The sequence below is a fragment of the Macaca nemestrina genome, chromosome 15, assembly GCF_043159975.1.
Source record: "Macaca nemestrina isolate mMacNem1 chromosome 15, mMacNem.hap1, whole genome shotgun sequence".
Taxonomy (NCBI): Eukaryota; Metazoa; Chordata; class Mammalia; order Primates; family Cercopithecidae; genus Macaca; species Macaca nemestrina.
The window spans coordinates 32,599,579-32,613,182 of NC_092139.1; the positions used below are offsets into that span (position 1 = coordinate 32,599,579).

General features: G+C 43.8%; 1 protein-coding gene across 2 annotated transcripts in view; it reads right to left on the reverse strand.

Moving 5' to 3' along the window:
- The window catches only part of LOC105496186 (kinesin family member 3B), a 57,441-nt gene that overhangs the window by 43,556 nt on the left and 281 nt on the right, over positions 1–13,604 (reverse strand). Inside the window, exon 1 of one of the 2 annotated variants that reach the window (XM_011766343.3) lies at positions 12,613–12,678. The exons of the other annotated variant lie outside the window; for it this stretch is intronic. The gene's annotated coding sequence lies outside the window, so the exon portion shown is untranslated. Of the gene's footprint in view, positions 1–12,612; positions 12,679–13,604 lie in introns of those variants that run through there. 2 annotated transcript variants of the gene reach the window in all.

Here is a 13,604-nt window from a genome sequence, read left to right on the forward strand (position 1 = left end):
TGCTGGAGGTGGGTAATGGGTTCATGATTCATTGCATTATTCTAGTTTTATGTATAATTGGGATTTTCCAAATGAAAAAAAAAATCACCCTCTAACCAACGGCTTATCATTTAAATTTTTTTTTAAATTACCGTAAAAAACCCCATATAATATAAAATTTACCCTTTTAATCATTTTAAGTGTATATAGTTCAGTAGTGTTAACTATATTCACATTGTTGTATAACATATTTCTAGAACTTTTTCATCTTGCAAAACTGAAACTTTACAACCATTGAACAATTCCTCATTTCCCCCTCTCCTCAGCACCTGGTAACCACGTTTCCATGATTTTGTCTACTCTAGCTACCTCGGATAAGTGGAATCATAACAGTATTTGTACTTTTGTGACTGGCTTATTTCACTTAGCACAATGCCCTCAAGGTTCATCAATACTAAAGCATGTGTCAGAACTGCCTTCTTTTTAAGGCTGAATAATATTCCATTCTATGTATGTACCATATACATATTTATTTTAATTTATTTATTTATTTATTTATTTGAGACACAGTCTTGCTCTGACACCCAGACTGGAGTGCAGTGGCGCAATCACAGCTCATTGCATCCTTGAACTCCTAAGCTCAAGCAATCCTCCCACCTCAGCCTTTTGAGTAGCTAAGACTACAGGTACGTGCCACCATACTCAGCTAATTTATTATTATTATTATTTGTTATAGAAACAAGGTCTCACTATATTGCCCAGGCTGGTCTGGAACTTCTGGGCTCAAGCAATCCTTCTGCCTTGGCCTCCCGAAGTGCTGGGATTACAAGCGTGAGCCATCGCACCTGGCCTGTACCACATATTCTTTATCCATTTATCCATTAATGGACATTTGGGCTGCTTCTACCTCTTGGCTATTGTGAATAATCCTATGGGCAGAGGGCCATAGCAAAACCTGTATTTAACAGGCAGAGGTAGCCTGAATAGCCAAAAAGAGATTCAGACACACCTGGGACTGAAACCCAGCTCTATCGTTCCTAGTTTTGTTTGTTTTTGAGATGGAGTCTTGCTGTCACCCAGGCTGCAGTGTAGTAACGCGATCTCGGCTCACTGCAACTTCCACTTCCCGGGTTCAAGCGATTCTCCTGCCTCAGCTTCCCAAGCAGCTGGGATTACAGGTGCCCACCACCACGCACGGCTAACTTTTGTATTTCCAGTAGAGAGTGGGTTTCACTATGTTGGCCAGGCTGGTCTCGAACTCCTGACCTCAGGTGTTCTACTTGCCTCGGCCTCCTAAAGTGCTGGGAGCCATGGTGCCCAGCCTATCATTCCTAGTTCTGAGGCTCTGTGAAAGTTTCTTACCCCTCGGAGCCGATGTCCTCATCTGTAAAATGGGAATATCACTAACACCTGCTGCCTGGGGCAGTGTAAGGACTAGATGAAGACAGGCAGCAAGCGTCTGGCCCACAAGTGGTAACTCTACCTTGACCCAATTTGCAGGAGGAAAAAACAGAGACTTAGACAGGGAAGTAAAGTGGCACACTGAGTTAATAAGTGGTAAAGCAAGCTGAAACCAGGTCCACCTGGCTCCAAAGTCCATGGCCTTTTTCCACATCAGCATGTCCTAAATGTCAGTAATCAGATTGTTCCTTCACAATTTTCGCCATGTCTATCATCAACTGCACTATTATTTACTTACCGTTTTTTCTTTAAATCTACTTCTATTAACACAAACTTATTTTAAAAAGAAACTTTATATAACTACCATGAATGGAAAATCAGTATCACTTGTTATGAATAGAAAGTAACTGAAAATAAATATAAGAACAGACAACAATGTTACTAAATTCTAGCTAAATATTGTAGCTTATCTGAGGCCTGAGGCTTGATCACCATTGGTTTGAAAGGGAACTTAACAACTGTTAAGAAACAGACTAGTGGCCGGGCATGGTAGCTCCCGCCTGTAATCCCCGCCCTTTGGGAGGCCAAGGCAGGTGGATCATGAGGTCAGGTGTTTAAGATCAGCATGGCCAAGATGGTGAAACCCTGTCTTTACTAAAAATACAAAAATTAGCCAGGCATGGTGGCAGGGCCCTGTAATCCCAGCTACTCAGGAGGCTGAGGTAGAGAACTGCTTGATGCCAGGAGGCAGAGGTTGCAGTGAGCCGAGATTGCGCCACTGCACTCCAGCCTGGGCGACTGAGTGAGACTCCATTTCAAAAAAAAAAAAAAAAAAAAAAAAAAACAGACTAGTACCAAACAAATACAGTATTCTTCTTGACACAGAAGAACCAAGAGAATTTTAAAGGGAATAGCTCTCACCACTGCATTCAACATAATTTAGGATGTTGTGTTTGCGTGTCACCCTAACTCTCCTCCTACTCCACCTGGTTCAGCTCTGCAGAATATAAGGACCCACTCAGATCCCCTGAATCAGAATCTTGTTTTATCAAGATTCATGCCTACGCATGCTACCTTTACAGTAAACAGTTTCAAAGTTGATCCAGCAGAATTTCCCATAAATCATAGGATTTATTTTACTAATATGATGAGTTAAATGCTTTTTGAAAAATCCCTTTTCAAAAGTCCATCAGAACTGTCTTGGCTCATTGTCCAATGTTATAATGATATGCAACAGCCTATTCAGATAATGAAGGGTTGAAATGACAAAGGCCTACGTTCTGGGTCCTACTTGTAGGGAATTCTTCATCAGAAAGAAAAAATGGATAAAAAGAAGACACAAAAGAAGGTGAGAAAAACTATTACATTAAAAAAATACTTCATGATATGTAAAATATATCTAAATAAAGGTTTTTTTGTTTGGAGACAGGAACTCATTCACTGTGTCACCCAGGCTGGAATGCAGTGGCACAATCATGGTTCACTGTAGCCTTGAACTCCTGGGCTTGAACTCGCCTCAGCTTCCCGAGTAGTTGGGAGTACAGGTGCAAGCCACTGCACCTGGGTATATTTTTATATGTTTTGTATAGATGGGGTCTCGCTATGTTGTCCAGGCTGGTCTCAAACTTCTGGCCTCAAGCAATCTTCCCACTTAGGCCTCCCAAAGCGCTGGGATTACAGGAATGAGCCACCACACCCAGCTAAAGCTGTTTTTAAAAAGATACTTTTAGGCCTGGCGCCGTGGCTAAAGCCTGTAATCCCAGCGCTTTGGGAGGCCAAGACAGGCGGATCTCAAGGTCAGGGGTTCAAGACCAGCCTGACCAACATGGTGAAACCCTGTCTCTACTAAAAATACCAAAATTAGCTGGGCGTGGTAGTGTGCACCTGTAATCCCAGCTACTCAGGAGGCTGAGGCAGGAGAATCGCTTGAACCCAGGAGGTGGAGGTTGCAGTGAGCTGAGACTGCGCTACTGCACTCCAGCCTAGGCAAGAGAGTGAGACTCCATCTCAAAAAAAAAAAAAATACTTTTAGAGGATTCTAAGAAGGGAAATGTACAGTTCTCTGTTAGAATTTTTTAAAGTTCAAACTTTTCACAAACCACTTATTTAGAATTGTTCTCTTATGAGGCTGAGAGAGAAGGAGATATTCTGTGTAACACATTATATGTGATTATAAAAAGGTGGAAACAACTTCAATGTCCAATGCCTGGGAAAGTGTAGTAGTTACTACTAAACTACTAACGTATAGTAATAACTACTAAACACAAAAACATAGCAAGGTGTAGTGGCTCACACTTGTAGTCTCAGCACTTCGGGAGGCTGAGGCAGGAGCATCGCTTAAGGCCAGGAGTTCGAGACCAGCCTGAGCAACATAGTGAGATTCTACCTCCAAGAAAAATTTAAAAATTAGCCACAAGTGGTGGCACGCACCTGTGGTCCTGGCTGCTTAGAAGGCTGAGGTGGTAGGCCCGGCGCGGTGGCTCAAGCCTGTAATCCCAGCACTTTGGGAGGCCGAGACGGGCGGATCACGAGGTCAGGAGATCGAGACCATCCTGGCTAACATGGTGAAACCCCGTCTCTACTAAAAAATACAAAAAACTAGCCGGGCGAGGTGGCGGGCGCCTGTAGTCCCAGCTACTCCGGAGGCTGAGGCAGGAGAATGGCGTGAACCCAGGAGGAGGAGCTTGCAGTGAGCTGAGATCCTGCCACTGCACTCCAGCCTGGGCGACAGAGCAAGACTCCGTCTCAAAAAAAAAAAAACAAAAACAAGAAGGCTGAGGTGGAAGGACCACTTGAGCCCAAGAGTTGGAGGTTACAATGAGCTATGATCATGCCACAGCACTCCAGCCTGGGCAACAGAGTGACACCCTATCTCAAAAATAAATAAATAACAAAAAAATAGATTGGCCCTGGTGGCTCACACTTGTAATCTGAGCACTTTGGGAGGCCAAGGCAGGAGGACTGCTTGAGCCTAGGAGTTTGAGACCAGCCTGAGCAACACAGTGAGACCCTGTTTCTACCAAAATAAAATAAAAATTTAAATAACTAAGTACAAAAATATGGAAAAATGGTTATGACATAATGTTAAGTGAATGTTTCCAAATGGAAAATGGGAAATACACTTTGAATACAACTTTCTAAAAATATATCTGCAAGTAGTCAAGTAAGCAAAACCTGAGTTAGGGTATCATCACCTTGGGTATATTCCCCAACCGAACTGTAATTATGTCTGCCTTTGCAGCTTTAGGTGAACACTGCCATGTTAAAAGCATTCTTTCAGGGGGTTGCCTTTGTAATTTACAATTTTAACATTAAAGCTTAAAGAAACCATCAGTAATGCAGACAAAGGTTTGCACAAAATAATCATCATTAAGATGTTCTCTGAAGCATAACTCATAATGTTTAAACATTGAAAATAGCCTAAATAACAACAACGGAGGAAACAGGTAAGAACTGCAAGCCCATGAGATAAAATGTATTTAGGAATACATTTATATATGGACAGTAAAATGTTAACAGTAGCTATTTCTGGGTGGTGGATCTTAAAGTCAGTCTTATTTAATCTGTTCAGTATTTTCCTCATTTTTTCCTCAATGGAAATTTATTATTTTTGTAATCGGGAAAAAATTACATTTTTAAAAAAGGCTGACAGCTGAAGAACTAAACAAGGAAAAACAACACATATATTTCTTAGGCTAGAGTCTAACTTATTATTGCAGATCTTGCAAAACCAGTAACTACTTCCACCAAAGACTATCTTCTTGTGGTTATCTTTAGGTAACTTGAACTGATATTTTATCTTACCTAGATGGAATCTTTTATGATTTGCCAGCTAGATTTTTTGCTTATGTTCTGAAATGTGTTATAATGATTACTACAGTCTGCTAAGCTGCTAGAGATTGTGCTATGAGCTTTTAGTTTCTGTTTAATTTATGTCACACAACAAAAGGCCAAGCAAGCCCTTCCTGAAAGCACTGCTGAAGGTGACATGAAGGACTCTAGAGTGGTTAAGTCCCAAGCTCCCAATAATCTATGGCAATTTCTATTTCACTTGAGCCCATTTCCATTTATAGACTATATTCAAGCATGACAAAATGCAAGTGCTGCAAATGTCTTGCCAAAAACTTTAAAAATAAAAGCCACACCCACCATGATTATCACTGGTTCACTCTCTAATGCAAATTATGAGTTAAATAAATCAGCATGCTAAAGATAGATCTTCCTGTGTGAAGAGCTCAATGTCCGCAATCAGTGTGACGAAGTGAGAAGACACAATGTGTCACCATGATTAACTGAACCTTAAACATGAACATCCGAAGCTGCTGTGCAGATGTGTGATGCTGATAAGATGAGCTGATTGTAATGCTCTCTGCCAAGAAATACACTCTAAAAGCCACACCCGAAAGCTCTGGGAGAAAGCCCAGTGTGAAGTCACCAAGAAAGAACAAAATATCACCCAACTCAAGGTTCAGTCTTGTGGGCAGGGCTGGAAGGGCTTTGGGGAGAACCGTCCTATGTCTTTATTTTACAGATATATACATATATATACACACATTTTTTTTTTTACACAAGAGAGACCTAGAGAGGTTGAGTCACTTGCTCTAAGTCACACAGCAAGTAGCAGAATCCTGCCTTTACCCAGTTCCCACCATCCTTTCAGGTCAAAATTTCCTATAATGGCATAGTCCTTGACCAATAAATCTTTCTGAGAGTCTAGAAAGATAGGAGGTGTTGAAAGGAAAATAATGAGCCCACAGGGCAGAGAGAGAAAACTGAGGCACAGTGAGATGGAATCTTTTAACAATTAGTCAGCGGGTGTTATATGGGACTTTATCCACTATCTTCTCACCCAGTGTAGATATTTATCACCAGAATCAAGAAACAGTTTAGAGCTAAATGACTCAGAATACAAGCTCACAGTTCCTACCTGCTTCAGCAGTCCTGGCCCTGAAGTTAGATCACTGAGAAGCGTGAGAGGCAGCTTATCTTACCAAACGAGATATCTGTTTGCGGCTTCATCAGCCAAGTAACCGACACCCATCTAGCTCAGAAGTTTTTCCCTTGATTTCCTCAAACATTCTTTATTTCCTCAAACATTCTTTGAAGTCACTTTTTTTTTGGGGGGGGGGTCATCATTTAAAATGAGTTACGTAGGTATGGAAGAGAAAGGCCTTGACAAGACAGCTACGATGTGGTCACTGCCCACCTGAAAAACAGATGAACATGCGCATGGTAGAAAGAACAACAGACCTGGAGTCAGCAGATGTGGGGAAGTTACTGAACTTTTCTGAGCCTCTACTTTCCTCTTCTGGAAACCTGTGTTACAGGATTGCTGTGAGGTCTAAATCTAAATGAAACAACATGTGTTAAGTGCTTACAACACTGCTTGGCTAATGTATCTTAGCTACGACTACTACTTTCATTGTCATTATCATTGGTAAGTCTTAGTTTGCTACTGATTACCTAGATGAGAGCATCTCAGACTTTAACGTGCACAGGAAACATCCGGGATCTTGGTAAAAGGCAGGCTCTGATTTATTAGATCTAGGCCCTGTTGTTGTTTCCTTCTTCTTTTGTTAAAACTACAGATGAGGTCTCACCATTTTGCCCAGGTTGGTCTCGGCCTCCTGGCCTCCAGTGATCCTCCTGCCTTGGCTTCCCAAAGTGCTGGGATTACAAGCGTGAGCCACTGCACCCAGCCTAGGTTCTGCATTTCTGACAAGGTTCTGGGGACACAGTACGTCTGTCACAGAGAACACACTTTGAGCAGCAAGGATCTCCCTAACTCAGCACCTAGAAAATGTTTAATATTACTGACAAAAACAAGTGACCACACCACAACGTCTTCATCTGTAAACTGGGGATAATATGTAGTCCACATAATCTCAATTGACAATTAGTAAATGAGAATGCACAGGAAAGAGCATTCTAAACTGCAAAGTTATACAAATAGCAGTGGTGGCCAGGTACAGTGGCTCATGTCTGTAATCCCAGCACTTTGGGAGGTCGAGGCAGGAAGACTGCTTGAAGCCAGGAGTTTGAGACTAGCCTGCAACATAGCAAGACCCTGTCTCTCTTTTTTTTATTAGCTGGGTGTAGTGGCATGCACCTGTAGTCTCAGCTACTTGGATGGCTGAGGCGGGAGGCTCGCTTGAGCCCAGGAGTTGGAGGTTACAATGAGCTATGACTGTACCACTGCACTCCAGCCTGGGCAACAGAATGAGACCAGGTTTTCTAAAAAAATTAGCGGCTCATGCCTGTAACCCAGCACTTTGAGAGGCCAAGGTGAGTGGATCACTTGCGGCCAAGATGCCTGGACAATATAGTATGACTGTCTCTACAAATTTCTGTTTTTTGAGATGGAGTCTCACTCTGTCACCCAGGCTGGAGTGAAGTGGTACAATCTCAGTTCACTGCAACCTCTGCTTCCCGGCTTCAAGTGATTCTCCCGCCTCAGCCTCCAAAGTAGCTGGGACTACAGGCAAGCACCACCACACCTGACAATTTTTGTATTTTTAGTAGAGATGGGGTTTCGCCATGCTGGTCAGGCTGGTCTTGAACTCCTGATCTCAGGTGGTCCACATGCCTCAGCCTCCCAAAGTGCTGAGATTACAGGTGTGAGTCACCATGCCTAGCCATCTACAGAATTTTTTTTTTTTTTTTTTAAGACAGAGTCTCGCTCTGTCGCCCAGGCTGGAGTGCAGTGGTATGATCTCAGTTCACTGCAACCATCACCTCCCGGGTTCAAGCAATTCTCCTGCGTCAGCCTCCTGAGTAGCTGGGATTACAGGTGTGCACAACCATGCCCAGCTAATTTTTGTATTTTTAGTAGAGAAGGGGTTTCACCATGTTGTTCAGGCTGGTCTCAAACTCTTGACCTCGTGATCTGCCCGCCTCAGCCTCCCAAACTGCTGAGATTACAGGTGTGAGCCACCACGCCTGGCCCAAAAATACTTTTTAAAAATTAGCCAGGCATGACAGTATATGCCTGCAGTCCCAGCCACTCAGGAGGCTAAGCTAGAAGGATCACTTGAACCCAGGAATTCAAGGCTGTTGGGGAGCCAGGATCACACTGCTGCATTCCAACCTGGGTGACAGAGGGAGTCCCTGTCTCCAAAATGAATAAATTTATTAAATTTAATTAAATAAACAAGTGGCAGTGATAAGACTATTAGTCTTACTATTCACAATGCTGAATATACAACCCTGTAATGCCCAGATTTACAAGTACAGTTACTGGAATGTGTAACAATGAAGCTCGAATTCCCTTGCTCAGAAGAGATTCAAGAATCCTCTAGGAATTCTGTAGAATACAATAGGTTTTCCAGGGATTCTCAAGTCAAAAGCTCTAAAACTTTAGAACTGTCACTTGGTGGCCAGGAAAGAACCTGGCAGGGAGAGTGTGGCCATTTGGGGCACCGAATGAACTTCACTAGTGATTCTGCTCCCTCTTTGAGAGCTGGCCAGGCTCCCTCAGCCAAGATCCCGAGTCAGCACTGCAATGCCAACAGCACAAGACAGAAAGACAGATGGGTACTGCCCTGGCAAAGCCCACACCTGCCGCTCCACAGGCTGGCAAAGAGCCAGACTGTAGAAAAGCAGCAGGACTTTTTTTGGTTCACAGTAGGAACTTCAAGCTGCAATCAGTTGTACCTGACTAGCTTCTCTCAGCATAATCTGGGGATTTCCTCCCCATAGACTATAAAGTATGATGTGTATACCTTGTGCCTCTCCTCTAAGGGGTTCAAAATAAACTATGAATAATTCTTCCTCATAGGGCCCCTTACCAAAAAGTCCTCTCATCATTTCAGAGGCAGATGGCATCTCTAACATCTACTTAATTGCTCAGGCCAAAAACCCAGGAGTCATCCTTATTCTCTCACCGTCACCCCACCATCCTGCTGGTTTTACCTCCGAAACACATCCCCAATCCGTCCTCTTACCATCTCCACTGCCACCAATCTAGAAGGCCACTATCTTCTCTCACCTAACCTCCTAACTAGCCTCCTGGCTGCCACTCCTATGCCCTCTAAAATTCACTGCCACAAAGAGGCCAGAGTGATTTTTTAAAAAAATAAAAATAAATCATGCCACTCCCCTTCTCCAGAACCTCCAAAGATTTCTACAGCTTTTAGAACAAAATCCCAACTCCTTACTCTAGCAGACAAGGCCCTGCATGATCTGAGTGCTCCCCACCACTCCCATCCCCTACATCCATCCACCTCCCCACTCTGCCTTCGACTCACCTGTCCCAGCCATTCTAAGCCTTCTTGCAGTTTCTGGAACTTACCAAGCTTGTTGCCACCTCACAGCCTTTACCCTTGCTCTTCCTTCTGACATATCTTCAAATGGCTGGCCCCTTCCTGGGAGCAAATCTCAGCAAAAATGTCACCACCCTAGCAAGGCCTTTTTTCTTTCCTTTTTTTTTTTTTTTTTTTTTGAAACAGTGTCTCACTCTGTTGCCCAGGCTGGAGTGCAATGGCGCAATCTCAGCTCACTGCAGCCTCTGCTTCCCGGGTTCAAGCAATTCTTGTGCCTCAGCCTCCTGAATAGCTGGGACTACAGGCACATGCCACCACACCCAGCTAAGTTTTGTATTTTTAATAGAGATGGGATTTCACCCCAGCACTTATTCCTTATCCAAATTCCCTTGTTCATTTATTGGTGTATATTTCTGTTTGCTGCCAGTAGAATATAAGCTGCATGAGAGCAAGGAACTCATGTACCTTTCTACCATGATATCTCCAGGCTAAAACAGAATTGACACATTCTAGGTGCTCAGGAAATGCTAAATAAATACAATCTGGGGAGGACAGTGGTAAATACACTGAATTTGAAGTCAGAAGACTGGATTTCAACGTGAAATGGGCCACTCAATAGCATCATGGCTTCTTGGCTTCTCTTCAGATTCCTCGACTATAAAACAGAGATCCTCATCTGCACCTTACCTTCCTTGAAGGGACACAGATAAGATTAAATGAGTAAAAGCATGAGTGAGCAAGTGTAAGCATTTGTGTAAGCCATTAGGCACCATATTGTTATTGTCAAGTATTGTTACTCTTTGTTACATAAGAGGAGGGACTTGCAAATTAGTGGATGAAAAGGCTTAGGAAGCAATCTGAGGTTTCTAATCCAGGCACCTAACAGAAGTCTAGGGACACAACAAAACAGATTAGAATCAGTGGCTTTACTCTGCAGCCAGGGCAAACATAAGATATGAATTCATTTAAAGACGTCAAATGCAGTAATTTGCAAATTAAGCTCTGAATTCCTTGAAGGATATGGAGATGGGATTGATCTCCACATCCTCCATGTACCTAGCATAAGCGGATTTAGCAAATATTTACTGAATTGGGTGTTGAGCTACCAAACCATCAGCTTTCACCTTTCTTTTTCTTTTTCTTTTTTTTTTTTGAGACACAGTCTTGCTCTGTTGCCCAGGCTGGAGTGCAATGGCATGATCTCGGCTACACTGAAAGCTCCGCCTCCTGGGTTCACGCCATTCTCCTGCCTCAGCCTCCCGAGTAACTGGGACTACAGGGGCCCGCCACCATGCCCAGCTAATTTTTTGTATTTTTTTTTTTTTTTAGTAGAGATGGGGTTTCACCGTGTTAGCCAGATGGTCTCCATCTCCTGACCTCGTGATCCGCCCACCTGGGCCTCCCAAAGTGCTGGGATTACAGGCATGAGCCACCATGCCCAGCCAGCTTTCACCTTTCTTTGCAACCCATCGTGGCACAGGATTACAGGTTCCTGGGGCAACCATATAAAAATATCAACATTTATATAATGCCATGATGGCTACTGTTTCATGCTTGCAATGACATTATGGTTGACAGACCTGGTATTATCACATACTTTAATCATTCACCAGCCATAAATGGAAAATACAGTACAAGTACCACATTAAGCCCAAATAACAATAGCTAATGTTTATCAAATATGCTGGGCACTTTACATATATTAAGTTCAAATAAATCCTCAGAACAGACATGCATGATACGTACTATTACTATCCCCATTTCACAGATGAGGGAACTACACCACCAAGGGGTTCAAAATGAACTACGAATAATTCTTCCTCACAGGACCCCTTACCAAAAAGTCATCTCATCATTTCAGAGGTATTGACCATCATTTCAGAGGTAAAGTAGCACCTCTTTGCTCAGTAGCGCACAGCTTGGAAGTAGCAGAGTCAAGATTTTAGCCCAGGTAGTCTGATTGCAGGCTTTTAACCACAACTGCAAAACAGCACTGAAAGGGCCTTCAGTATAATCTAGCCTAGTCCCCTCATTTTAACAAGGAGAGAATGAGGGACAGAGAAGCCCTTTTTTAAAGATTCCAACTCTCAGGTTGGGCGCGGTGGCTCACGCCTGTAATCCCAGTACTTTAGGAGGCCAAGACAGGCAATCACCTGAGGTCAGGAGTTTGAGACCAGTCTGACCAGCGTGGAGAAACCCCGTCTCTACTAAAAATACAAAATTAGCCGGGCGTGGTGGCACATGCCTGTAATCCCAGCTACTTGGGAGGCTGAGGCAGGAGAATTGCTTGAACCAGGGAGGCAGAGGTTGCAGCGAGCCGAGATGGCGCCATTGCACTCTCGCCTGGGCAACAACAGCAAAACTCCATCTCAAAAAAAAAAAGATTCCAACTCTTTTCTGAGATCCTCACTTTGGATGGTATCTCTTTAAATAAAGCTTTACCTGAGATCTTGTTTCCTTGCCTTTTAGCTTCCAGTCAGTTAAAAGTAACAAAAGAAAAAAGAATACCCCTGTGGCCTTATAATAGCAACTGTTGCAAAATCAGAGGCAACAGTGAATGGGGGATAAAATACAGGATTTACCTAGAAACACCTCCACTTCCATCACTCAATAGATACAAAATTCTTAGGCAATGGCTGGGTGTGGTGGCTCATGCATATAATCCCAGCACTTTGGGAGGCTGAGGCAAGCGTATCACTTGAGGCCAGGAGTTCGAGACCAGCCTGGCCAACATGGCAAAACCTTGTCTCTACTAAAACTACAAAAATTAGTGGGCAAGGTGGTGAACATCTGTAGTCCCAGCTACTCGGGAGGCCGAGGCAGAATAATCGTTTGAACCCAGGAGGAGGAGGTTGCAGTGAGCTGAGATCGTGCCACTGCACTCCAGCCTGGGCAACAGACTGAGACTCTATCTCAAAAAAAAAAAAAAAAAGAAAAGAAAAGAAAAAAAGATTCTTAAGCAGGTCCTTACCTTCGCTTTTCTGAAGCTCAGTTTCCTTATTGGCAAAATGAGGATGGTATCACCAGGTACCTGGCAAAGTCTACGTAAGGATTAAATGAAACAATATGCCTGGTAAAGTGCTTCTTAATCATATGCTTGTAGTTATTACTGCTGTAAGCACTTCCCAAAGGACACAAAGATGCCTTTTTTCTTCTGGAAGGATCAACGAAGCCCAAGTAGAAAATGAGACCATGACCCCAGCTATCTACAAAGGATTGACCTCAAAGAGTTTGGACTACTTGTAGAAGTCCACTACCTCCCTTGCTCTGAGCAGAATGGAGAAGTAAAACTGGGGTTGGGAGTTGGCATTGCAGTAGGACTACCCATATGGGCTGGCACTCTACACACCTACACCTTACCTGTCCCAAAGTCATCTCCTCCTGGGAGTCTTGCCCTCCTCCCCTAGACGCCTCATAATAGCTAGTTGAGCACTTACTATGTGCCAAGCTACTTGACATACCCAGTCTCGTTGATTTCCACAGTAGTCTATTATACCGTTTCACAGATAAGAAAAACTAGACTCAAAGAAATTAACTTGCCCAGGGCCACACAATTACTAAGTGGAAATGCCACGTCTCTAACTCACTCAGACTTCAAACTGCCCTCTTGGTCTCCCATGCTAGGGTGCCCTAAAAATTCTCCCTCTCCCCATTTGGGGCACTTTCACACACACGTCTCATCACCTTAACCACTCAGAGCAGCAAGTGTTAGCACCCCTTTGAATAAACAGGTCAATTAAGGCCAGCGAGGGGAAAAGACTTGCCCAAGGTCACACAGCAAACCCGGGACAGCGCAGTGGTTCGGACCCCAGGCTCTCGCTTCCCCGCCCTCGTCCCAAACTGGGGCCCTGACCACCGCTCCAGGGCCCCCAGGTGGGTTGCGACCCAGGGTGGCCGTGTCTGGGGGTCGGGCCGCGACCTCGCCCGGGGAAGGAGGGGCAAGGCCGTCCGGACGACCAGAGG